At 37.3% G+C, this 26,255-nt stretch overlaps 1 long non-coding RNA gene and 1 pseudogene across 2 annotated transcripts in view; both read left to right on the top strand.

Moving 5' to 3' along the window:
* LOC123789047 (uncharacterized) overlaps window positions 1–26,255 on the top strand; it is a 450,578-nt gene that overhangs the window by 131,299 nt on the left and 293,024 nt on the right. The gene's annotated exons all lie outside the window — the stretch shown is intronic.
* The window catches only part of LOC148110365 (guanine nucleotide-binding protein G(I)/G(S)/G(O) subunit gamma-5 pseudogene), a 46,849-nt pseudogene continuing 32,146 nt past the window's right edge, over window positions 11,553–26,255 (top strand).

Below are 26,255 nucleotides of genomic sequence, written 5' to 3'. Positions count from 1 at the left end.
ATGCTTTGAGGGCAAAAGTGCTGTAGGAACGTATAGTACCTGGTGTTCACAGAGCCTCAAAATTGCTTTTGAGGGTTACCCTATCATATTTCTCCTCAAGTGGTTGTGGTAGTAGACAGTGTTTTAGTAATACTCGATTTGAATTAGTTAAAATAGAAGCAAGCAACCTATTTCTCTTATGTATAGTACAATAATGTATGAATATTAAGTTTTGGGGACATTTTAGCCACTCACGGTTCTCTTAATTTAAAAAGATACTCCATCTCTAATTTGGATTCAGCATGCAATTTTATTAACAGGAAAATAGAGATTGTGTCTTTCTTCTCAATTTTTGGCATTTTAATTATAAGAGAGAACCAGGCTAACATTAGTAGCTTAAAAAAAGGTCAACAGTATCATTATTCTTTCAGTGTAATTTCAAATTCTGAGTGAAGCAATTAATATTCTATTTTTTAAGACATACCTCTTTAGGATACATGATTATGTACTTTGAAACAAGTGGCATTTGTAATTTTGCATTAATTTATGTCATTTTACACCATGATATGCATTTATACTTTATATAGGCTATATTTAAATTAAATAATACCACAATATTTTAGAGTTTTCCAAGACTCTTTTCCGTATATGTATTGTTTGATGTATTCTTTTCTGATTCATTGAAATTTATTATATTTGAGTGATGAAATGGAATTTGGACTATTGCACTCTGTCCACATAATTGTTATATTTGCTTCAGGTGCACAATATAATGATTCAACAATTTTATATATTACTTAGGGCTCATCACAATAAGTGTACTCTTTTTTTAAACATACAGTGTTATATTACTTTCAGGCATACAAAATAGTGATTCAACAAGTCTATACATTACTTGGTGCTCATCAAAATAGGGGTACTCTTAAAGCCCTTCTCCTATTTCACCCATCTGCCCATCCACCTTCCCTCTGGTAACCATCAGTTTGTTCTCTATATTTCAGTCTGTTTCTTTGTTTCTCTTTTTCTCCTTTGTTTTGTTTCCTAAATTCCACATATGAGTGAAATCATATGGTATTTGTCTTTCTCTGACTGACTTATTTCACTTAGCATTATACTCTAGCTCCATTCATGTTGTTGGAAATGGCAAGATTTCATTCCTTTTTATTGCTGAATGATATTCTGTTGTATATATATACACCACATCTTATTTATCCATTCATCTATTGATGGACACTTGGGTTGCTTCCATAATTTGGCTATTGTAAATAATGCTGCAATAAACAAAGGGGTGCATATATCCTTTTGAATTAGTGTTTTTGTATTCTTTGTGTAAATATCCAGTCGTATAATTACTGGGTTGTAGGGAAGTCCTATTTTTAATTTTTTGAGGAAACTCCATACTGTTTTCCGTAGTGACTGCACCAGTATGCATTCCCATTAACAGTGCATGAAGATTCCTTTATCTTCATATCCTCACCAACACTTGTTTTTTCTTGTGTTGTTGATTTTAGCCATTCTGAAAGGTATGGGGTGATATCTCATTGGAGTTTTGATTTGCATTTTCCTGATGATTAGTGGTGTTGAGCATCTTTTCATGTGTCTATTGGTCATCTCTGTGTCTTCTTTGGAGAAATGTCTGTTCATGTCTTCTGCCCATTTTTAATTGAGATAATCATATGGTTTTTTTGGTGTTGAGTTGTATACATTCTCTATATATTTTGGATATTAACCCTTTGTTCGATATATCATTTACAAATATCTTCTCCCATTCAGTAGGTTGGCTTTTAGTTTTGTTGAGTGTTTCCTTTACTGTTCAGAAGCTTTTTATTTTGATGTAGTCCCCAAAGCTTATTTTTCTTTTGTTTCCCTTGCCTCAGGAGACAAATCTAGAAAAATGTTGCTGTGGCCAGTATCAGAGAAGTTACTGTCTGTGCTCTCTTCTAGGATTTTTATGGTTTCAGATCTTACATTTAGATCTTAAACCATATTGAATTTATTTTGTGTATGGTGTAAGAAAGTAGCCCAGTTTCATACTTTTGCATGTTGCTGTCCAGTTTTCCCTACACCATTTGTTGAACAGACGTTTTTCCATTGTATATTCATTCCTCCTTCTTCAGAGATTAATTGACTATATAATTCTGGGTTTATTTCTGGGTTTTCTATGCTGTTTGTATTGTACTGGTTTGATTACTACAGTTTTGTCGTGTATCTTGAAATCTGAGATTGTGGTACCTCCCCATTGGTTCTTCTTTTTCAAGATTGCTTGAGCTATTTGGGGTCTTTTGTCGTTCCATACAAATATTAGGATTGTTTGCTCTATTTCTAGAACTGTTGCTCTACTTCTGTGAAAAATACTGTTGGTATTTTAATAGGGATTGCATTAAATCTATATATTGTTTTATGTACAATGAACAAACGTTTTAACAATATTGGCTCTTCTAATCCATGAGCATGGAGTATCTTTCCATTTGTTTATGTCATGTTCATTTCTTTTATCCGTGTTTTATAGTTTTTGTACTACAGTTCTTCCTTAGTTAAGTTTATTCATAGGTATTTCATTGCTTTTGGTGCAATTTTTAAATGGAACTGATTTTTTTTTTTAAAGATTTTGTTTATTTATTTGACAGAGAGAGACAGACAGCGAGAGAGGGAACACAAGCAGGGGGAGTGGGAGAGGAAGAAGCAGGCTCCCAGCAGAGAAGCCCGATGTGGGGCTCAATCCCAGAACGCCAGGATCACGCCCTGAGCCGAAGGCAGATGCTTAAGGGCTGAGCCACCCAGGCGCCCCTGGAACTGATTTCTTAATTTGTCTTTCTGCTGCTTCATTATTGGTGTATAGAAATGTAACAGATTTCTGTACATTGATTTTATATCCTGTGACCTTACTGAATCAATTTATCAGTTCTAGTAGTTTTTTGGTGGAGTCTTTATGGTTTTCTATATATAGTATCATGTCATGTGCAAATGGTGAAAGTTTCGCTTCTTCCTTACCAATTTGGATGCCGTTTCTTTTTCTTGTCTGAACGCTATGGCTAGGACTTCCAATGTTATGTTGAATAAAAGTGGACATCCTTGTCTTGTTCCTGATCCTGATCTTAAAGGAAAAGCTCTCAGTTTTCTACCATTGGTATGATGTTATCTGTCGATTTTTCATAAATGACTTTTATTATGTTGAGGTATGTTCCCTCTCAATCTGTTTTGTTGAGGTTTTTAATCATGAATGGGTACTATACTTTGTCAAATGCTTTTTCTGCTTATATTGAGATAATCATATGGTTTTTATCCTTTGTCTTGTTGATGCGATATGTGATGTTGGCTAAAGATTTATTCTGGAGAATGTTCCATGTGAACTTGAAAAGAGTGTTTATTCCACTGTTATAGGATAGAAAGTTGTGATTATATCTGTTAGATCCATCTTTTTTTTTTTTTTAAAGATTTTATTTATTTATTTGACAGAGATAGAGACAGCCAGCGAGAGAGGGAACACAGGCAGGGGGAGTGGGAGAGGAAGAAGCAGGCTCATAGTGGAGGAGCCTGATGTGGGGCTCGATCCCAGAACGCCAGGATCACGCCCTGAGCCGAAGGCAGACGCTTAACGGCTGTGCCACCCAGGCGCCCCCTGTTAGATCCATCTTATCCAATGTGTCATTCAAAGCCACTCTTTTCTTCTTGATTTTCTGGTTGGGTAATCTATCTGTTGATGTAAGTGGGGTGTTAAAGTCACATACTATTATTGCATTACTATAGATTACTTCCTTTATGGTAGTAATCAGCTACTTTATTTATTTGGTGCTCCCGTGTTGGATGCATAAATATTTATAATTATTATATCTTCTTGTTGGATTATTACCTTTATTATTGCATTGTATCCTTCTTTGTCTCTTGTATAATCTTCAAATTAAAGTCTATTTTGTTCAATATAAGTATTGCTACCCCGAATTTCTTTTCACTTCCATTTACATGATATACTTTTCTATCCCTTCACTTTCAATCTGCGTGTGTCTTTAGGTCTGAAATGAGTCTCTTACAGACAGCATGTACATGGGTCTTGCTTTTTATCTAGTCCTTCATCCTGTGTCTATTAATTGGAGTGTTTAGTCCATTTTACATTCAAAGTAATTATTGATAGTTATGCACTTATTGCCATTTTTTAACTTGTTTTAAGGTTGTTTTAGTAGTTCTTCCCTATTCCTTTCTTTTGCTGTCTCCTTTCATAATTTGCTGGATATCTTTAGTGATAAACGTGGATTCCTTTCTCCTTAATTTTTGCATATCTATTCCTTTTTTTTTTTTTTAAAGTAAGCTCTATACTCAGAGTGGGTCTTGAACTCATGACCCTGAGTACAAGAGTTGCATGCACTGACTGAGCCAGCCAGGCACCCTATTACTGGTTTTTGATTTGTGGTTACCATTAGGTTTATATATAACATCTTCTGCACATAGCAGTCTATATTAAGTTGATGGTTGCTTAAGTTTAAACCCATTTATCACCTTCCCCAACCCATGATTTAGGTTTATAGTGTCATACTTTGCATCCTTTTGTGAATTGCTTGATGGATTGTTATAGTTATATTTAATATTTAATATTACTGCTTTTGTGTTTTCCATTTTTTCCTGACACCTACTTATGGTTTGTCTGCTCTATTCAGTCTCCTTTAACACTTTTTATTTTTTATTTTATTTTTTTTATAATAATATTTTTTTATTGTATTATGTTAGTCACCATACAGTACATCCCTAGTTTTTGATGTAAAGTTCCATGATTCATTAGTTGCATATAGCACCCAGTGCACCATGCAGTACGTGCCCTCCTTACTACCCATCACCAGCCTATCCCATTCCCCCACCCCCCTCCCCTCTGAAGCCCTCAGTTTGTTTCTCAGAGTCCATGGTCTCTCATGCTTCATTCCCCCTTCTGATTACCCCCCCTTCTTTATCCCTTTCTTCTCCTACCAATCTTCCTAGTTCTTATGTTCCATAGATGAGAGAAACCATATGATAATTTTCTTTCTCTGCTTGACTTCTTTCACTTAGCATTATCTCTTCCAGTGCTGTCCATGTTGCAGCAAATGTTGAGAAATCGTTCTTTTTGATAGCTGAGTAATATTCCATTGTATATATGGACCACATCTTCTTAATCCAGTCATCTGTTGAAGGGCATCTCGGCTCCTTCCACGATTTAGCTATTGTGGACAATGCTGCTATGAACATTGGGGTGCATATGGCCCTTCTCTTCTCTACGTCTGTATCCTTGGGGGTAAATACCCAGTAGTGCAATGGCTGGATCATAGGGTAGCTCAATTTTTAACTTTTTAAGGGACCTCCACACTGTTTTCCAAAGTGGCTGTACCAACTTGCATTCCCACCAACAATGTAGGAGGGATCCCCTTTCTCCACATCCTCTCCAACATTTGCTGTTTCCTGCCTTGTCAATTTTTGCCATTCTAACTGGTGAAAGGTGGTATCTCAGTGTGGTTTTGATTTGAATTTCCCTGATGGCTAATGATGTTGAACATTTTTTCATGTGTCTGTTAGCCATTTGTATGTCTTCATTGGAAAAGTGTCTATTCATATCTTCTGCCCATTTTTTGATTTATTTGTTTCTTGTGTATTGAGTTTGAGAAGTTCTTTGTAGATCTTGGATACCAGTCTTTTATCTGTAGCGTCATTTGCAAATATCTTCTCCCATTCCGTGGGCTGCCTCTTAGTTTTCTTGACTGTTTCCTTGGCTGTGCAGAAGCTTTTTATCTTGACAAAGTCCCACAAGTTCATTTTATCTTTTGTTTCTCTTGCCTTTGGAGATGTGTCATGAAAAAAGTTGCTGTGGCCGATGTCATAGAGGTTGCTGCCTATGTTCTCCTCTAGGATTTTGATGGACTCCTGTCTCACAATGAGGTCTTTTGTCCATTTGGAGTTTATCTTTGTGTATGGTGTGAGAGAGTGGTCAAGTTTCATTCTTTTGCATGTAGCTGTCCAATTTTGCCCGCACCATTTATTGAAGGACCGTCTTTTTTCCACTGGATGTTTTTTCCTGCTTTGTCAAAGATTAGTTGCCTAAACAGCTGAGCGTCCATTTCTGGGTTCTCTATTCTGTTCCATTGGTCTATGTGTCTGGTTTTGTGCCAGTACCATGCTGTCTTTGTGATCACAGCATTGTAGTACAGCTTGAAATCCGGCAATGTGATGCCCCCAGCTTTGTTTTTCCTTTTCAACAATTCCTTGGCGATTTGGGGCCTTTTCTGGTTCCACACAAATTAAGGGCTGTTTGTTCCAGCTCTTTGAAAAATTTCATTGGTATTTTGATCGGGATGGCATTGAAAGTGTAGATTGCTCTGGGTAGCGCAGACATTTTAACTATGTTAATTCTTCCGATCCATGAACATGGAATATTTTTCCATCTTTTTGTGTGCTCTTCAATGTCTTTCAAGAGCGATTTGTAGTTTCTAGAATATAGATCCTTTACGTCTCTGGTTAAGTTAATTCCGAGATAACGTATGATTTTTTGTGCTATTGTAAATGGAATGGATTCCGTAATTTCTCTTTCTTCAGTCTCATTGTCCGTGTATAGAAATGCAGCTGATTTCTGAGCATTGATTTTGTATCCTGCCACATTACTGAATTGCTCTATAACTTCTAATAGTTTGGGGGTGGATTCTTTTGGGTTTTCCATATAGAGTATCATGTCATCTGCGAAGAGAGACAGTTTGACTTCTTCTTTGCCGATTTGGATACCTTTTATCCCTTTTTGTTGTCTGATTGCTGTTGCAAGGACTTCTAGTGCTATGGTGAATAATAATCATGAGAGTGGGCATCCTTGTCGTGTTCCTGATCGTAAGGGAAAGGCTTCCAGCTTTTCCTCATTGAGAATGATATTTGCTGTAGGGTTTTCATAGATGGTTTTTATGAGATTGAGTAATGTACCCTCTATCCCTACACTCTGAAGGGTTTTAATCAGGAAAGGATGCTGTATTTTGTCAAATGCTTTTTCTGCGTCTATTGAGAGGAACATATGATTCTTGGCTTTTTTCTTGTTGATGTAATCTGTCACACTGATAGATTTGCTAATGTTGAACCACGCTTGCATCCCAGGGATGTATCCTACTTGGTCATGATGGATAATCCTTTTAATGTACTGTTGGATCCTATTACCTAGGATCTTATTGAGAATTTTGGCATCCATATTCATCAGGGATATCGGTCTGTAATTCTCCTTTTTGATGGGGTCTTTGCCTGGTTTGGGGATCAAGGTAATGTTGGCCTCATAGAATGAGTTTGGTGGTTTTCCTTCTGTTTCTATTTTTTTGAAACAGCTTTAAGAGAATAGGTATTATTTCTTCTTTGAATGTTTGGTAGAATTCCCCGGGGAATCCATCACGCCCTGGAGTTTTGTTTTTTGGAAGATTTTTAATCACTGCTTCAATCTCTTCATAATTAATTAGTCTGTTTAAAAAATCAGTTTCTTCCTGTTTCAGTCTTGGTAGTTTATACATTTCCAGGAAGGCCTCCATCTCTTCCAGGTTGCTTAATTTATTGGCATAAAGCTGTTGATAAAAGTTTCTAATAATCCTTCCTATTTCATTGGTGTTGGTTGTGACCTCTCCCTTTTCATTCATAATTTTATTAATTTGGGTCCTTTCTCTATTCTTTTGGATAAGCCTTGCCAGTGGCTTATCTATTTTATTTATTCTTTCAAGCTTCTAGTTCTGTTGATCTGCTCTACTGTGCTCCTGGTTTCTAATTCATTGATCTCTGCTCTAATCTTGATCAACTGCTTTCTCGTGCGTGGATTAGGCCTGTTCTTCTGTTGCTGTTCCAGCTTCTTGAGATGAGAATATAAAATCTGCATTTTAGATTTTTCTATTCTTTTGAGTGAGGCTTGGATGGCTATGTATTTTCCCCTCAGGACTGCCTTTGCAGAGTCCCATAGGTTTTGGACCGTTGTGTTTTCATTCTCATTCATCTCCATAATTGTTTAAATTGATTTTTGATTTCCTGGTTTATCAAATCATTCTTGAGCAGGATGGCTCTTAGTATCCAAGTGTTTGAGTTTCTTCCAAATTTTTCCTTGTGATTGAGTTCCAATTTCAAAGCATTGTGGTCTGAGAATATGCAGGGAATAATTTCAGTCTTTTGGTATTGGTGAGACCTGTTTTGTGACCCAGAACATGATCTATTCTGGAGAATGTTCCATGTGCATTAGAATAGACCGAGTATTCTTTTGTTCTGGGGTGTAGTGTTATATATATATCTGTGAGGTCCAACTCGTCTAGTATGGCATTCAAAGCTCTTGTTTCTTTGTTGATTTTCTGCTTAGGTGATCTATCTATTCCTGATAGTGGAGTGTTGATGTTCTCTGCTATTAACATATTTTTATCTATATGTCTCTTTATTCTAGTTAAGAGTTTTCTTGTGTATCTTGCTGCTCCCCTGTTGGAGGCATAGATATTTATAATCTCATATCCACTTGTTGGATACATCCTTTAAGAATAATATAGTGCCCTTCTGTATCTCTAACTATAGTCTTTAGTTTAAAATCCAATCTGTCTGATGTGAGAATTGCTACCCTGGCTTTCTTTTGAGGTCCATTGGCATGAGAGATGGTATTCCATCCCTTTACTTTCAGTCTGGATGTATCTTTAGGTTCAGAATGAGTCTCTTGTAGACAGCAAATGGATGGGTCATGTCTTTTTATCCAATCTGCAACCCTGTGGCATTTATGGGAGCATTTAGGCCATTTACACTGAGAGCGATTATTGAGAGATATGATTTTAATGATGCCATGTTGCCTGTAAAGTCTTTGTTTCTATAGATTGTAACTTTCTGTTCTGTATCACTCTTGGGGCCTTACACTAGAACCCCCCCTTAATATCTCCTGTAGGGCTGGTTTCATGGTTACAAAATTGGTCAGTGACTGGCGATTCTGGAAGGTCCTTATCTCTCCATCAATTCTGAATGACAGCCTTGCTGGATAAAGGATCCTTGGCCTCATGTTTTTCTCTGAAAGAGCTTTAAAAATGCCCCCCACCAACCCTTTCTCTCATTCCAGGTCTGTGTAGACAGGTCTGACGTAATTCTTATACCTTTGCCTTGGTACATGAGAAATTTCTTTGTCCTGGCCGCTTTCAGTACTGTATCCTGTATCTAATATTTGCGAAATGCACTATGATGTGATGTGGCGTAGTTTTGTCATGGTTGAGCTTGGGAGGGGTCCTCTCTGCCTCTTGGACACGAATGCTTGTTTCCTTTGCTAGATTAGGGATGTTTTCAGCTACAGTTTGTTCCAATATCTCTTCAAGACCTCTGTTTTTCTCCACCCCCTTGGGGATGCCGATGATTCTGACATTGGAACGTTTCATTGAGTCAGTAATCTCCCATAACCTATATTCTTGAGATTGGATTTTTTTGAGCCAAGTTTCTGTTTTAGCTTTCTTTTCTACCAACCCACCCTCCAATTCGCTGATTCGTTCTTCTGCCTCATTTACTCTGGCCATCAGAGCATCTAGTTTTGACTGCATTTGATTCATAGCATTTTTAATTTCTGCCAGATTCGCTCGCATTTCCACCCTTAGAGATTCTATATTCTTGTTAATATTTTCATTAATTTTTTTTTCAAGTCTACACATCATCTTGACATTGTTACTCTGAACTCCATTTCTGATAATTTGGTTATATCCATATCCATCAGTTCTGTGGCAGAGGCCACAGACTCATTGTCTTTTCTTTGATGGGGGGGACTTCTCCTTCTCGTCATTCTGATGAGGAGAGGTTGCGGGGTTGTCCAGAGCCCAAATTATTGACCAGGACCCATGCAGTGTGCACTTGTTTATAGGGACCTTAGGGATGTGGGCTTCTTGATTTTTCAGCCTTCCTTCTGGAGACGGGCCTGCTGTGCTGATACTCAGGCAGCCCTGTTTGGGTAGAGTCTCCCTGTCCCCTGCAAGGGGGAATGGGGATGGGCACACTGTGAGCCGGTATTTCCAGGATTTTCTTCTCTGGTGGCTTTCCCTGGCGGTTTGCTGTGGCTCTTCTGAGCTCAGAGCAGCAGTGGCCGAATCCCAGCCTCTGCCTAAAAACAGAGAGATCGCAATCTGCTCTCCACTGAGCTCTTCTGGCCACTTTAACTCTGTTTCTGTTGGTGCTGCTAAACCCTACGGCATCCTGGGATGTGCGCCCCACAGCCAGCGTCCAGCCCTCACTTCCAGGGCCGGCTCCTCTCTGTCCTTTGTGTTTCTAACACCGCCAGCCGCCAGCTGCCAGCTGCCCCCACATGCTCCAGAGCTCCGTTTCAGTGTGGTTTGAGTGCACTCCAAGTTCCGGTTTTCAGACTGGTCATGCGTGTTCCCAGGCTCACGGTTTCAGTCGGCTCTCTCGCAGGTGCCGGTCTTCGAGTCAGCCCGCTCCCCAGTGCAGGTGGCTACCACTTCCCGGCGCCTGAACACAGAGGATCCCACCCCGTTCCATTTATCTTCCCATATCTGTGAGTGGATTCAGGGCTTCCCACTTCGTACCTCAATACTCAGTGCTGGAGATGTTCATTTGTAGAGATCCAGATGTATCTTCCTGTGTCTCAGGCTGATTCCGTGGGTGTTCAGGATGGTCTGGTACCTATCGAGCTCGACTCAGGGGACCAGCTGAAAAAAGGGACCCCTACTCCTCCGCTATCTTAACTCCTCCTCCTTTAACACTTTTTAAAGACTGCTTTAGTGATGATGAATTCTTTTAACTTTTGTCTGGGAAACTATTTATCCTTCTATTTTGAGTGATAGCTTTGCTGGATAGGGTATTCTTGGTTGCAGGTTTTCTTCTTTCTGCACTTTGAAAATATCAAGCCACTTCTTCCGGCTTGTAATGTTTCTGTTGAAAAATCAGCTGATAGCCTTATGGGGTTTCTTGTTTGTAACTCTTTTATTTTTTCTTGCTGCTTTTAAAATTCTCACTTTTTCCCTACTTTTTGCCATTTTAATTACTGAGTGTCTTTGTGTGGACCTCCTTTGGTTGATTTTGTTGGGATTTCTCTGTGCCCCTTGATCTGGATTTCTGTTTCCTTCCCCAGATTTGGGAAGTTTTCAACTCTTATTTCTTCAAATGAATTTTCTCCTTTTTCTCTGTTTTCTTCTTCTGGGGTCCCTATAATGTGAATGTTATTACACCTGATGTTGTTTCTGAGTTCCTTTAATCTGCTCTCATTTTTTATTATTCTTTTTTCTTTCTCCTGTTCACTTCATTGCTTTCCATTACTCTGTCTTCCAGGTCATTGATCTGTTCTTCTTCTTTTTCCTGGTTTATGATTTGTTCCCTCTATTGTATTTTTAAATTCATTCAATTCTTTATCGCTGATTGGTTCCTTTTTGTCTTTTCTATCATGTTGTTAAGGGTCTCATGGAGAGACTCCAGTCTTTTTTCAAGTCTGGTTAGTATTTTTATGACCATTAATTTAAATTCTCTATCAGGCACATTGCTTATTTCCATTTCGTTTAGCTTTTTTGCTGTGGTTTTGTCCTGTCCTTTCATTTGGGACATATTCTTCTGTGAACTCATTTTGTCCAATCTCTGTGCTTTTTCTGTGTGTGAGGATGTCAGCTATGTCTCCTGTTCTTGAAAGTCGTGGCCTTATGAAGAACAGGTACTGTAATCCCTTGTAGTGCAATGTCCCCTGGGGCACCAGGTTCTGGTCTTCTATGTGCCTGTACCCTACTGTTGTGGCTGAGCCATGTTTGCTTTCAGCCCAGTCTGCACTGGTTCTTTTTGCCTGTCATGGACAGGGCTTGGTCCCTGTTTTGTTAGTGTGTCAGTCTGGGGCTGCTTTGGGATTGAGTTTAGTCGGATCAGGCATTTGCCAGAACTGAACTACAGGACAGTCTCTCAGTGCTGTCCTCTGAGAAGCTTTCATTGGTGGGCTAGGGCCACAGCCTGACTGGTCTGTGTGGTTATCTTCTTTTCTCTCTAGGGCAGGAGTCTCTTTGGAGTTGTTGCGGTCTCTGTTAGGGCTGCTTGTACTCTTCCAGGCTTGTGGCACCACTTTGGGTGATCTCTTGCCAAGCGCATGTTGAAGGGGGCATTTATGCAGGAATATGGAGGTACCAGGTGAATGGGGACAGCAAGGGTCATGCCATTCTGTTGCTTTAGGGAACCTGCTACTGTCCTGGAAAACCCCTGCTATGGTCAGGTCAGGATGGAGGGGGTAGGTCCAGAAGGTTGTGGGTTGAGGGGTGCTGTTAGCAAGCTAGGTGGAGAGTGTTCATGCCTTGCTCGTTCTCACAAGTGTCCATGTGTCTAGGCCAGGGAGTGTAGGAGGGAAATGGTGTCCTCCAGCTCTTCTTTTTGTTAGTTTGTTTTTGGACCAGTGTCCCACAGATCCCTGCCCCTCCAGCACATGCTCTGAATTTAGTGAATAAATCACCTTCCAGTATACCCAAGCATTTTTCGAACTGCTGCTTCTATACTGTATCTCAACAGGGCTGTTTGTTGTGCTTTATCTTTAGGGGCACAGGCTTGGTTTTCTGTTGCCCTTGGGCTCTCCCACAGCCCAGCTGCTGATTTTAAAAGTTCTAGGTGTTAAGCCCCACTGAGGGTAAGAACTCACAAAGTTAGACCCCTCTGGTTTTCAAAATCAAATATTCATCTTCCCAGTGTGAGTCCCCTGTGCCTGGGGTGCCGGGTGTGGGATTTGCTTCTATCTCCTCTCCATGCATGCTGTGGTGTCCCTCCCTCCTGTGGAGAGTTGAAGGTATATAACATCTTCTGCATACAGCAGGTCCTCACAGGTTCTCCACCCTTCCTGCCCTCTTCAGTGTGGCCTCTTCTCTACATTTAGCTGTGTAGAATCTGTCCTGCCAGTCTTCAGATAATTTTCTGGTTTATTTATCCTGATATGCATGTTATTCTGGGTGTCACTGGGGAAGGAGGTGGTGCTAGGATCCTCCTACTCTGCCATCTTCCCTGGAAGTCAGGGTAAGTATACTTCACATCTTTTACCCATCTCCCCACCTTTCTCCCCTCTGGCAACCACCAGTTTGTTCTCCATATTTGCCAGATAATATTTTAAAGATTTTATTTTATTTATTCATGAGAGACAGAGAGAGGGAGGCAGAGGGAGAAGCAGGCTCCCTTTGGAGAAGGGAGCCCAATGCGGGGCTCAGTCCCAGGACCCCGGATCACAACCCTAGCAAAGGTAGACACTCAATCAGCTGAGCCACCCAGGTGCTCTGCCAGATAATTTTTAAATCTCCACTTTAGGGGCGCCTGGGTGGCCCAGCGGTTAAGCGTCTGCCTTCGGCTCAGGGCGTGATCCCGGCATTATGGGATCGAGCCCCACATCAGGCTCCTCCGCTGGGAGCCTGCTTCTTCCTCTCCCACTCCCCCTGCTTGTGTTCCCTCTCTTGCTGGCTGTCTCTGTCTCTGTCGAATAAATAAATAAAATCTTAAAAAAAAAATAAAAAAAAAATAAATCTCCACTTTAAGCTATGTATATTGTGTCTTTTCACTTTCTTATTACAGTTTATTAATGTTAAATTCTGGCAAAAATATTTTCTTCCGAGTTAGTTGATTTATTTTCCCTCAAAATTTTCTTCCAGTATTTTAAAAATCGAATTCTTCATTGGTATAATTTTGTCTTTTTAAAAAATAACTTTTTTTTAAAACTTCAGATCACTCTTTTCTATGGAAATGATGATATAAAAATTACATCTGCATTCATGAATCCATCCTGATATAAATTAACAATTGAATAAATTTTTAAAAAGGGAAGGCATAGGGAAATCTCCTGTGTGGAATTCCAAATAATTATATAGGTATTCCACCCTCAAGTAGGTGTAGCATGACCTCCCATGGCTTAAATATGAGCTGAGGATAATGACTTTCTTCCAAAGAGAAAAGAAGGAAAAAAGTGACTTCACAGAGGAGAAACCTGACAAACCACTATCTCAGCTAGGGGTTAAGGTTAAAAATCAACAGTGGTAAGTCATGTTGATAGTATATACCCTTGCTGTAATGTAGTGCAAATGGCATTTTACTTCAGTAGTCTTCTGTAAAACCCATAATATAAATCTAATCATAAGAAAAAGATGAGAACAATTTCAATTGAGAGAAATTCTAGAAATTCCCTGACCAGTACTCCTCAAAACTGTGAAGTTCATCAAAAACAATGAAAGCCTGAGAAAATGTCACAGCCAAGAGCCACCTAAGAAGAGATTACTGCAAAATATAATGTGGTATCCTGGAATATAAAAAGACCATTAGGTAAAAACTTGATAAATATTAATTACAATATAGTTCTTAGTTAATTGAAAAAATGCGTTGGCTGGGCAATCCCTTCTATTGGTATACCAAAACTTATTCCTATTTTTAAAAATGTGTAAAAATTCATTCCTATTACACTGCTTTCTAAGTCATTCACCTTAATTCAGTGCTATGCTAGAACAAAGAAACTGGTATCATGCTCAGATAAAAGGCAATCTGTAACAAATGCCAGTTCCTTTTTTCTTTTTTAAAAATTTCACATACCAAACAAAATCAATTAAAATACCATTTGGTATACTGGAACAAGAAAAGGACCAAACATCTGAAGACTGTAATGGGAGAAAGCTAAAGTAGAACATTTTTAAATTAAAGACAGACATACATAAATTTATAATGATATCAAACATCATACTTAGAATATAAATTACTTGGGATTCTGTATGTGACATATGTCTTGGAAGCAATCTACATGAAGATATGTCAAAAAAGATTATGTCTGTATGTAATCTTGTGCAGTTTTGAAAATGACATCTGCCATGATTGAAGACAGACCATTGGGTGATACCTACCATATAAGAAAATGGTCAACAAATGTGTTACAGTCCTAACATAGCTGTGATTTCCAAGTTTATTAGAAGTTTGATTAAATTTATTCACGACCATGGGATAAATGAAAATGTATATATTTTCCATTTTGTATCACTAGTAGTATCGTCTTAAGAAGGATAGCACCTTCTGGAGGAACCGTATGACTGAAGCATAATGATTTTTTTCTTTGTAGATGGTAGTGCATACATTAGCAGGCATATTCTCTGGTGAATGGCAACATAATGTAGAGAAAGAGAACTTTGGAGAACCATATGGAAGTTCTGTGTTTCCATAGCAACTTGAACGTACATTGAAAGATCTTGTATATATGACTGTTCTCTATCTTTTGTATAATGGACTTAGTACAGGAACTATTGTTTTTCTTTCCTCATTGCCTACACAGTTATTAAGGTGAGACATTCTAAAATCTAAAGTGATTTTAGAGTCAGATGACTAGACCCCAAAATAATTTATAAATATAATTCCACCTCTGCTACCTGACGTCAGTATGATAGTATCACAACTACATTTCCTAATTCATAGAAATGAAATCAGAAGTTTGCCATAGTTTGATCTGGAATAGATGCTAAATAAATATTTGGCTTCCTCCAACTTAGTTGAGGTCATGGATATTTTTCAATATCATTTCAAACATTGTTTTTATTTCCATTATTAAAGAAAATTTGTTTCTATTACCATTGTTAGAATCAAATCTTAATGTGAAAGAAATGCCTCCTTGTAGGACAACTAATGGACTAGATGGCAAAGAATATACATTTATTTTAATTTTAATTTTTATTATTTTTTTTAAAGAGGGAGAGGTGGGGGAGGGGCAGAGGACGAGAGAAAGAGAATCACAAGCAGGCTCCATGCTCTGTGCAGAGCCCAACACAGGGCTTGATCCCACCCCTCTGAGATCATGACCTCAGCCAAAATCAAGATTTGGATGCTTAACTGACTGATCCATCCAGGCACCCTGGCAGAGTATATTTTTAATGGTTGATAACAGCCTTGGATACAAAGGAAGAATGGGTTATAATTCTTTGTGTGGTTGATTTCAGGAAATGTAACTGAGTTCAGTCAGTGGTTTTATTTTCCCAACTTTGTAGAAGTTTTAATTCCCTTTCTTTTTTGATTTTCCATTTATTATTCTTTGTAATAAATACAAGTGAGAAATAGAAAATATAAGTAATAAAAGTAAAATATGAAAGTTGTGTGTATAATGACTGCCATCCATTTAAATAAATAGGGGTAAAGTGCTAAAGATAGAATTTGTGATGTTAATGTAATAGATATATGTTTTTCAATATTTTCTTAAGTTTTCTGTGCTATTTTAAGTCAAAACATGTAAAATTTTTTGTTTGTAATTTATTTCTGAGAAAGAATTGACATAGGAAAGATCACTTGTCTCTTTAATCCGTAACTTTTTAAACTACTTCTCAGCCTTTTGACCTTAAAATTACTTTTGTGTGTTTACTTGCTTTTGTCAGTCTGCCTCCCCTATTAAAACTGGGCACCATTACTTCTATGGTACCATTAAATTCTTCTGGAGTAGGACTTTCACCCTTTTATAAAAAAGTATTGGGGACTCTGCTGAGTCCTTTGACATAGGGAGTGATGTCCTTGTTATTGGAGTCTAAAGGGCCCACCTAGAGGCATTAAAAATGTATTTCCTTTTCAACACTCTGGTACATTCTCATGTCCAAAGAAGACAAATCTCTGGACTAAATTCTTTATTTCAGCTGGCATTTTGCTAGTCAAAGCACACGTTCTTAACCTGGGGTTTAAAGACATAATTCATCTGGAAAAAAATATTTTTTCACTCTAACTGAAATTTAGTATTTAATTATGAATGAAGGTAATCACAGTGATATTAGCAGTAATTATGACTTTGTCACCATTATAAATCAGAGATGTTTTCATATCACATTATGGTTGGTGTAAATATCTCAATGTTTGTATTGTCTACTATTTCAAAATGCAGTATTTATTAGATTTAGTATTAGGTCTTGTTACTTGATGCCTTACCATGCAAGATGGATTGATTAAGGCACAGTTTGGCATAAGGAGGCTAGAAAATGAGATCAAGAGTCATTTTCTATTTTATTTTTATTATCCCATTTCTTAAGTTCATGGGTGTTCATTTTATTGATATGTTTTAAAACCTCCTTATCATTCACAGTGTTCTTTTCTATGTAAAATATATATATACATATAGCTTCTAAGTCTTTTTATAATATCTGTTAGATGCAATATTGCCTAGACTACTCCCCCCCCCCCTTTCTGGAAAATCTCTACCGAATGCCCTTGCTGAGCTGATAGAGCATCATGTGACCCTAACCTGAGGGATAGTTTGTTGAGCTAGAGATAACTCCTGACCTTTGGAGTAATCTATGAGTTTGCTCAAAATCTTGAATTTTAAGGATGTGGTTTGAAAAGAGGAGCTGGATAGAGCTGCCTCTTGATCAAAAATCTTGAATTGAGACACAGAAAATTTATATTATAGGTAATTGAACCTAAAGACATATACTTATTATGAGATATAGTAAGAGGGATTTGTGGTTAGACCTATTAGGAAAATGAACCCCTTAAACTATGTATGTGCAGAAGTTTTACATGATCCTTCAAGGGTCCTCATGGCTCGGGTGCCTGGGTGGCTCAGTTATTGAAGTGTCTACCTTTGGCTCAGGTCATGATCTCAGGGTCCTGGGATGGAGCTCCACATCGGGCTCCCTCCTCAGTGGAGAGCTGGCTTCTCCTCTCCCTTTACGCCTCCCCCTGCTTCTGCTCACGCTGTCTCTCTCTCAAATAAATAAATAAAATCTAAAAAAAAAAAAAAAAAAGGATGCTCATGGCTCACACTTGGGGTCTCTGATACAACATAGGATAAGAAACACAGGGGAAAAGGCTTATGAAGAACTTGAGTAGTTTCGTGAAAACAGGTAAGTAGGGAGAGACATAAAGGCTAGGAGGGACGGTGAGATAGAGCTGAACTGTCTGTCTTTTTGCCTTTCCTGAGCCATCCTTCATCTTTTTGAAGGAGATTCTTATGGGAAATCTGATCCTTTCTAAAGGAAGATCAGTTCAGATTTTTAAAAATCTTTGAACTAAAAGTCCTGTCTATGAAAATATAGAAATGATACTCGATATTTTCTTAAGTTTTCTGTGCTATTTTAAGTCAAAACATGTAAAATTTTTTGTTTGTAATTTATTTCTGAATTTTTGTTTTTTTATTTTTATTTTTTTAAAAGATTTTTTGTTTTTTTTTCTGAATTTTTTTTATTTTTATTTTTTTATTTTTGTTTTTTTAATTTTTTTAAAAGATTTTTTGTTTTTTTTTCTGAATTTATTTCTGAATTTTTGTTTTTTTATTTTTATTTTTTAAAAGATCTGTGCTATTTTAAGTCAAAACATGTAAAATTTTTTGTTTGTAATTTATTTCTGAATTTTTGTTTTTTTATTTTTATTTTTTTAAAAGATTTGTTTATTTGAGAGACAGCACCCGCAAGAGAGCATGAGCAGGGGGCAGGAGCAGAAGGAGAGAGAGAGGGAGAAGCACACTCCCCACTGAGGAGGGATCCTGATTCCAGGCTTGATCCCTGGATTCTGGGATCATGACCTGAGCTAAAGGCAAACGCTCAACCTACTGGGCCACTCAGGTGCCTCTCTTAATGAATCTTTAATTAATTTGGAAGTTTTCTTAAAGAGCAAATCAACTTGCAGTTGTACAAAAACTGTTCACTACTGTGGAGAATAGTTGGAATGGTTAATTTTTAGCAACTAATTAACACTTGAGCAAGAACTAAAGGGAAAAACATTTTTTTTTTTAATTGTAGAAATAGAGAATCATTTCATTCACTCTAGGCATATTAGGTGTGTTGAAATGCTAGTGAGAATTCTTTTTTTTTTTTTTACCTCATTGGTCATTGGTCTGGGAAGCACTACTTTCGAGCTGTAATGTGCTTGGCTGTGCATTACTTTTGCAGTGATTTGTGGTTCCAAGGAAAATTCAGTGCCTCTGATCACACATACTCAAAAATCAAAGCCAAAAGTCAACAAATCACAACAAAATTGTCTTTTTTGAGTTGCAAATCCCTGAGTATTCAACCCGAATGAATTCTGTCAAGCAGAAATGGAGCCATGTTCTAGCTTCTAAAATGTATTTCTTTTCTTTTATTTCTTTCTTTATATTTTTAATTTTTATTTTATTAATCAATTTAATTAATTAATTAATTTGAGAGAGAGAGAGAGAGAGTGCAATGCCCGCACACACAAGGGGAGGGATGGTGGGAGAGGGAGAGAGAACCTTTAACAGATTCCTCACTGAGCTTGGAGCCCAATACAGGGCTTGATCTCAAGACCCTGAGATTATGACCTGAGCTGAAACCAAGAGTCAGACATTTAATTGACTGTGCCACCCACGGGCTCTCTAAAATGTATTTCTTTATTGCACATACTGCTCCTTGTTTATTGTCCTTGCTTTCTCAGATTTTTAATTGTTCATGGGGCAAGGGAACTATAACTTAAAAAAATTTTTAAGATTTTTTTCTTATTGTGTAAAGTTTTTTGGCTTTGTATTCTCCAGCCAATATTTTTGAGATCCCTTTTGATTTGTACACTTATATAACCATTTCAGAGGAATTATTATCTTATTCATGAAAAGTACTTTGCCTTATGTTAGGATAATTTATCATTTAATACTTAAGGAGAAGGACAGGAATTAAGATGACGGAATGGTAGGGGCACCATGAGCTTGCCTTGTCGCTTAAGCACAGCTAGATCAACTTCCAACTATTTTGAACAATCCGGAATATGATCTGAGGATTAAGAAAACAATCTGCATATTTGGAAGGAGAGAACATGGCAGATGAGAGGCTTATAGTTCTTTTTGTTTGTTTGTTTGTTTGTTTGTATTTTTGTTCCTTTTGCTTTCCTCTTGTCTTAGATCAGGCTTTTTTTTTTTTCTTTTTTTTTCCCCAAGCTTATCTTAACAAACAAATCAAAGCACACCTAGTTAAACACTCCACACTACAAGCAAGGAGGAACTCTGTAGAGGATGGAACAGTGGGAGAGAGCAGCCAAAACACAACAGCAGATTATACACAACATACACTAGAAACGCCTCCTAAAAGTTTGTTGTTGTTGTTATTGTTGCTTTTGTCGTTTCTTTTTGGTTTTCTTTCTTCTTTCTCTTCTGGACAAAATGATGAGATGGAGAAATTCACCTCACAAGAAAGAATAGGAGGTAGTGCTCACAGTCAGGGATTTAATTGGTACGGATATAAGTAAGTTGTCTGAACTATAATCTAAAACACGATTATAAAGATAGTAGCTGGGCTTGAAAAAAACACAGATGACAGTAGAGAATCCCTTCCTGTAAGGATAAAAGAACTAAAATATAGTCTGGATGAAATTAATGCTATAACCAAGATGCAGTCCAAAGTGGAGGTCATAAAAATGAGGATGTATGAAGCAGAAGAGCAAATAATTGATATAGAAGATAAAATTCTGGAAAATAATGAAGCTGAAAAGAAGAGGGAAAGAAAACTATTAAATCCCAAAGGTAGACTTAGGGAACTCAGCAATTCCATAAAGTGAAATAATATCTGTATTGTAGGAATTCCAGGAGATGAGAAGTGGGAAAAAGGGGCAGAGGGTGTTTGAACAAATTATAGCTGAGAACTTCCCTAATCTTGGAAAGGATACAGGCATTCAAGTCCAGGAGGCACAGAGAACCCCCTTCAAAATCAATAAAAATATATCAACACCTGGACATATAATAGTGAAACTTGCAAATCTCAGAGACAAGGAGGAAATCTTGGAAATAGCTTGGGACAAGAGGTCCTTAACCTACAAAGGTAGACACATAAGGCTGGCAGCAGACCTGTTCACAGAGACCTGGCAGGCCTGAAAGGGCTGGCATGACATATTCATTGTGCTAAATGGGATAAATATGCAGCCAAGAATACTGTATCCAGCAAGGCTATCATTCAGAACAGAAGGAAAGGTAAATTTTCCAGGACAAACAAAAACTAATGGAATTTGTGAACAGTAAATCAGCCCTGAAAGAAATATTAAAGGGTGTCCTTTGAACAGAGAGACAGCCCAAAAGTAGCAGAGATCAGAAAGAAACAATCTACAGGAACAGCGACTTAACAGGTAATACAATGGCACTAAATCCATATCTTTCAATAATTACTTTGAATTTAAAAAGACTAAATGCTCTAATCAAAAGAAATAGGATATCAGAATGGATAAAAAGAAAACAAGAACCATTGATATGCTGCTTACAAGAGACTCATTTTAGACACAAAGATACCTCCAGATAGAAAGTGATGGGGTAGAGAACCATTTATCATGCTAATGGACATCAGAAGAAAGCTGGAGTAACCATCCTTATATCAGACAAACTAGATTTTAAAGCAAAAACTATAATAAGAGATGAAGAAGGATGCTGTATTATAATTAAAGGGTCTATCCGGTAAGAAGATCTAACAATTGTAAATATTTATGCCCTTAACTTGGGAGCAGCCAAATATGTAAACCAATTAATGAAAAAATTAAAGAAACTAATTGATAACAATACAATAATAGTATTTAACACCCCCTCACTGCAATGGACAGATAATCTAAGCAGAAGATCAACAAGGAAACAAGGGCTTTGAATGACACACTGGGCCAGATGGACTTCACAGACATATTCAGAGCGTTTTATCCTAAAGCAGCAGAAAACACATTCTTTTTGAGTGCACATCGAATATTTTCCCAAATAGATCACATACAGGGTCATGAATCAGGTATCAACTAGTACAAAAAGATTGAGATCATACCATGTATGTTTTCAGACCACAAAGCCATGAAACTTGAAGTCAACTGCAAGAAGAAATTTGGAATGACCACAAATACAGGGAGGTTAAAGAACATCCTACTAAAGAATGAATGGGTCCACTAGGAAATTAAAGAGGAATTTAAAAAAATACATGGAAGCAAATTAAAATGAAAATACAACAGTCGAAAACCTTTGTGATACAGCAAAGGTGGTCCTAAGAGGGAAGTTTATAGCAATAGCACTACAGGCCTTACTCAAGAAGCAAGAAAAGTCTCAAATATACAACCTACCCTTACACCTAAAGGAGCTGGAAAAAGAACAGTAAATAAAGCCTAAATCCAGCAGGAGAAGAGAAATAATAAAGATAAGAGGAGAAATCAATGATATAGAAATTAAAAAAGAGCATTAGAACAGATCAATGAAACCAGGAGCTGGTTATTTGAAAGAATTAATAAGACTGATAAACCCCTAGCCAGACTTATCAAAATGAAAAGAGAAAGGATCCAAATAAATAACATCATGAATGAAAGAGGAGTGATCACAAACAACACTGAATAAATACAAACAATTAAAAGAGAGCAATTATATGGCAACAAATTGGGCAATCTGTAAGAAATGGATAAATTCTTGGAAAAGCTGAACAGACCCATAACCAGCAAAGAAATTGAATCAGTAAGCAAAAATTTCCTGACAAACAAGAGCCCAGGGCTGGATGGCTTCCCAGGGGAATTCTACCAAATATTTAAAGAATTAATACCTATTTTTCTGAAACTGTTTCAGAAAATAGAAATGGAAGGAAAACTTCCAAACTCTTTCTTTGAGACCAGCATTAACTTGATACCAAAATCAGACAAAGATCTTACTAAAAAGGAGATTTATAGACCAATATCCCTGATGAACATGAATGCAAAAATTCTCACCAATATACATAACTAATAGGATTCAACAATACATTAAAATGATTATTCACCACAACCAAGTGGGAATTATACCTGGGCTGCAGGCGTGGTTCAACATCCGCAAATCAATCAATGTGATACACTACATCGTAAAAGAAAGGACAAGAACCTTATGATCCTTTTGATAGATGCAGAAAAAGCATTTGACAAAATAACAGCATTGTTTCTTGATAAAAACCCTCCACCATGTAGGGATAGAGGAAACATATCTCAACATCATAAATCCATATATGAAAGACCCACAGCTAATATCATTCTCAGCGGGGAAAAACTGAGAGCTTTTCCCCTAAGGTCAGGAACATGACAGGGATGTCCAGTGTCTCCTCTGTTGTTCAACATAGTACTAGAAGTCCTAATCTTGGCAATCAAACAACAAAAAGAAATAAAATGCATCCAAATCAGCAAAGGAGAAGTCAAATTTTCACTCTTTGCAAACGACATGATATTCTATGTAGAAAATCTGAAAGACTCCACCAAAAAATTGTAGAAGTGATACAGGAAATCAGCAAAGTCACAGGATGTAAAATCAATGCATAGAAGTCAGTTGCATTTCTATACAATAACAATGAAGCAGAGGAAAGAGAGATCAAAGAATTGATCCCAGTTATAATTGCACCAAAACCCATAAGATACCTAGGAATAAACCTAACCAAAGAGGTAAAGGATCTTTACTCTAAAAACTGTAGAACAATTATGAAAGAAATTGAGGAAGACACAAAGAAATGGAAAAACATTCCATGTTCATGGATTGGAAGAACAAATCTTGTTAAAATATCTATGCTACCCAAAGCAATCTACACATTCAGTGCAATCCCTGTCAAAATACCATCATCATTTTTCACAGAAGTGAAACAAACAATCCTAAAATTTGTATGGAACCAGAAAAGACCCCAGATAACCAAGTAATGTTGAAAACGAAAACCAAAGCTGGTGGCATCCGAATTCTGGCCTGTAAGTTCTGTTACAAAGCTGTAATCATCAAGATAGTATGGTACTGGCACAAAAACAGACACATAAATCAATGGAACAGAATAGAGAACCCAGAAATGGACCCTCAAATCTATCATCAACTAATCTTCGATGAAGCAGGAAAGAATATCCAATGGAAAAAAAGACAGTCTCTTCAACAAATGGTGTTGGGAAAATTGGAAGCCACATGCAGAAGAATGAAACTGGACCACTTTCTTATACCATACACAACAGTAAACTCAAAAGGCCTAGGGGCACCTGGGTGGCTCAGTCATTGAGCATCTGCCTTTGGCTCAGGGCGTGATCCTGGAGTTCTGGGATTGAGCCCCATATCGGGCTCTTCCGCTGGGAGCCTTCTTCTTCCTCTCCCACTCCCCCTGCTTGTGTTCCCTCTCTCGCTGGCTATCTCTCTCTGTCAAATAAATAAATAAAATCTTAAAAAAAAAAAAAAAGGATGAAAGACCTAAATGTGAGACAGGAGTCCATCAAAATCCTAGAGGAGAACAGCCTCTTTGACCTTGGCCACAGCAACTTCTTACTAGATGCATCTCCAGAGGCAAGGAGACAAAAGCAAATGAACTATTAGGACTACAAGATAAAAACCTTCTTCAAAGGAAAGGAAACAGTCAATAAAACTAAAAGGCAACCTATAGAATGGGAGAATATATTTGCAAATGATGTATCAGATAAAGGACTAGTATCCAAAATCTATAAAGAACTTATCAAAGTCAACACCAAAAAACCAAAAACTCAAGTTAAGAAATGGGCAGAAGACATGAACAGATATTTCTCCAAAAAAGACATACAAATGGCTGACACATGATAAAATGTTCAGCATTACCGGACATCAGGGAAATACAAATCAAAACCACAATGAGATACCATCTCACACTGGTTAGAATGGCTAAAATTAACAAGTCAGGAAACAACAGATGTTGGCGAGAATGTGAAGAAAGGGAAACCCTCTTACACTGTTGGTGGGAATGCAAACTGGTACAGCCACTGTGGAAAACAGTATGGAGTTTCCTCAAAAAGCTGAAAATAGAACTACCATATGACCCAGCCATATGGGTCCTCAAAAAGCTGAAAATAGAACTACCATATGACCAGCATTACTAGGTATTTATCCAAAGAATACAAAAATAGTGATTCAAAGGGGCACCTGCACCCCAGTGTTTATAGCAACAATGTCTGCAATATTCAAACAATGGAAAGAGCTCAGATGTCCATTGACAGATGAATGGATAAAGAAGTTGTATATATAGACAATGGAATATTACTCGGCCATCAAAAAGAATGAAATCTTGCCATTTGCAATGACATGGATGGAACTAGAGGGTGTTATGCTAAGTGAAATAAGTCAGGCAGAGAAACACAAATACCATATGATTTCACTCAGATATAGAAATTAAGAAACAAAACAGATGAACGTAAGGGAAGGGAAGGAAAAATAAAATAAAATATAAACAGGGAGGTAAATCGTAAGAGACTCTTAGCTATAGGAAACAAATGGAGGGTTGCGTGAGGAGGAGAGGTGGGTGGGGAGATGGGGTAATTGGGTGATGGGCATTAAGAATGGCATTTGATATAATGAGCCCTGGGTGTTATATGCAACTGATGAATCACTAAATTTGACTCCTGAAAATAATAATACACTATATGTTAACTAAATTGAATTTAAATAAAAAATTTAAAAAATACTTAGAAGACAGTCATTTTTTTTCAAGTGGCAAAAGTTGCAAGAAAAACACATGTGACAAAACATGTGTCCCCTCCTTGTTATATAGGGTCAATGTCAGTTAGCCTTCTTGCAGATTATCTCCTGAAGTTAAGGTAATCTAGTAGAAAACAAACCAGACAGGAATTTAATACTTTTTTTCTATCTCTCTGATTTTAGTCATTAACTCTCAAAGTGATTAGTATGGTGCTATTTGGAAAGTCATTGTGTATTTCACTGTCACATGGTTTGAAGTTAAACAAATATGTCTCCTGAAGTTTCAAGGAAAGAAGTAATAAAAAACAGTACCTTTTAAATAGGTGTAAGTACTATTCAGTATTTTATATCACACAATAATAACTCATTGTAAATAACATACAAAGGACATTTTTTACGGTTTTAAGTGCAATACAGTTTCAATAATCAGCATCGTTTAATCTGATTTCCCTGTCAGTGATAATATTCTTCTTTTGATATAGTAATTTAATGTTGCATCTGTGATCTTGACTTCATTCAGATAATGTAGTTTTGCTATAATAACCTATGACTTTAATGGGGCTCAACTGAAAAAGCAGCTCAAAATGGACAGGCCAGATGAATAAGGTGGCCAAATAATTCTAATCCTCTGAAAAAGTGTCGTTGAAAAATTTTCACACCTGGGAAGTACAGTGACAAGGAGCATTGTCTTCATATCATGGGAAAGACTTCATTATTATAGGTTAGGAAGAAAGGCATTCTGAAAAATGTCAAAGCAATGCTTAGCATTGATTGATTTTGCATCTTTAAGAAAAAGAACTCATAATGCTTGACCATTAGAGAAGATTTCAGAATTTGGCAATAATTGGAATTAGCAAAAGCAAACATATAAGCAAAACATAAATAAACAGAAACAGCTTTCACTAGACTTAAAAACTTGATGAAAATTGTGCTTGTGTGATTTTGCAGTTTGGCTCTAGCGGTATATGCAATCATTATA

This window comes from Ursus americanus, chromosome 3 (genome assembly GCF_024610735.1).
Source record: "Ursus americanus isolate L20-20 chromosome 3, mUrsAme1.1.p, whole genome shotgun sequence".
NCBI lineage: Eukaryota > Metazoa > Chordata > Mammalia > Carnivora > Ursidae > Ursus > Ursus americanus.
This window is presented reverse-complemented; position numbering and strand designations above follow the sequence as displayed.